Source organism: Pteropus alecto, unplaced genomic scaffold (genome assembly GCF_000325575.1).
Source record: "Pteropus alecto unplaced genomic scaffold, ASM32557v1 scaffold63, whole genome shotgun sequence".
Taxonomy (NCBI): Eukaryota; Metazoa; Chordata; class Mammalia; order Chiroptera; family Pteropodidae; genus Pteropus; species Pteropus alecto.
In genome coordinates this window covers 5,108,596-5,110,440 of record NW_006434897.1, presented here as the reverse complement: position 1 = coordinate 5,110,440, position 1,845 = coordinate 5,108,596, and positions in this window count along the sequence as shown.

The following is a 1,845-nucleotide window of genomic DNA, read 5'->3' as shown; positions in this document are numbered from 1 at the left end:
CCTACATAGGTTGCTAACCACTTAGATGTCCCTCATTTCTATTTTACGGCCCCTGTCAAATTGGGTGACACTGCCCATCATTTTCCACTGTGCTTTGCCGCGTACAAATCTTTGTGGTGTTTTTAAACTGCATGAGAGGGTAGAAATCTATGAAGCTGTCTGTGGCCTATCTTCTGTGCAGCCTTTCTTCTCCGGCTCCACAGTGACCTGCCCAGGAACAGAGAGCCTTGTTCTTCTTCTACCCACCACCCACAGACCTCTGCTCTCATAACCTTCTCTTAATGTTTCATCTTTCCATGCTGGAAACTTTTCTTAGTCTTGGGAGAAAGGCCTCCCTAATTCCATCACGATTTTTGCCTTGGAGGCATCTTGCATTGTCTCAAGGGATTAGGCTTTAGAATATCAAAGTTGCAAGATTGGTTTGTAACTACTTTTTCATCACGACCCAATCTCTCTTCTAGAATTGAAGAGAATTGCAAGTAGACCATCTGCCTAGATTGGGAAAAGCAAAAAGGGAAACAGAGTGAGGATGGCTAAAAATTATTTATAGATCAAGAATATTATTCTGCCATTAGTTCCACCTTGACTTTTACTGAGAATAATGCTCACCCATATAATAGAATTTACATAGTATTCATAAAACAGTTTTATATATTTTCTCACACAAAACCCAGGAATTCAAGCAAATTTGTATTTCCCTCTTAGATTTTATACTCCTTGATGTCAGGGAAGATTCGAATCATTTTGTAAATGCTGGACACATGGAGAATGCCTCTGTTGTGTAGCTGCCGATTATGCTGAAAAGCCATCTGACATTTATAAATGGAAATCATGATCAGGTATCTGTGATGCCAGGCTGCATGATTATGCACAAAAAACAATTTAAAAATGTTGTGTGCAACTTCAGGTAATGATCCGAGGAATCATGAAGACACATAGTAGAGGACTGTGAGTTAAGCTTTGGACTAGGGTGGTGCTTCTCAGTTTGGTCTCCGGACCAGCGTTATAAGAAACTTACTAGGAATGGAAATAAACCAGATATACTGAATAAGGAACTCTGGGGATGGGACTTCCATATCTGTGTATTAACAAGCTCTCTATGTGTTTCTGATGCATGTTAAAGTTTGAGAACCCCTGGACTAAGGGATGGGTAACTTGAACCAAATGAGTGATCCTAGGTGGATGGCTTCACCCTTAGGACTCTGTTTTCTCATTTAGGATTAAGGATTACTCTCTGCTTAGAATATGCCCCAGCTAGTTTCACTTGGTTTGTTGGTTGTAACATATATCCTCAATCTCATCATTTCCCTAAGAAGAATGGGAGCATGTCCGAGTGTTTATATATATTGCACATTACCTAAGGGGCAATATGCAAGATGGGTAAGAGCACAGGTTCTCTGGAAAGACAGACTGGCATCAAATCATCAGCTCCACCTCTTACTGTGTGACAATCTTTGTTAAGTTTTTTTAGTGCCTCAGTCTCTTCATCTGTAAAATTATAGTCATGCTGTAATACTCCCTACCTCATAGAGGTAGAATGAGATAACATTTATGTAAGAATGAGCTATCGCAAATTTGATGCTTACAGCAGGGCTTAGCACTGCTTAGTAGCTAATAAGCATTAAAGAGTTCTGGGCTCTGTTTTAAGGTTCAGATCTGAAACAGACATCACCTCTGCACTGATGGAGCTTATAGCTCTGTAGGAAGAACTAGACCTGTGAACTTATAATCCCCAAAGGTAGAAAGGGCTCTATAGTAGCACGTAGGAAAGATGAGGACACAATAATGGGACAAAGGGTCTTGAAAGGACAGTTCAAGTGGAGTGAGCAGATCTATCACCATGAC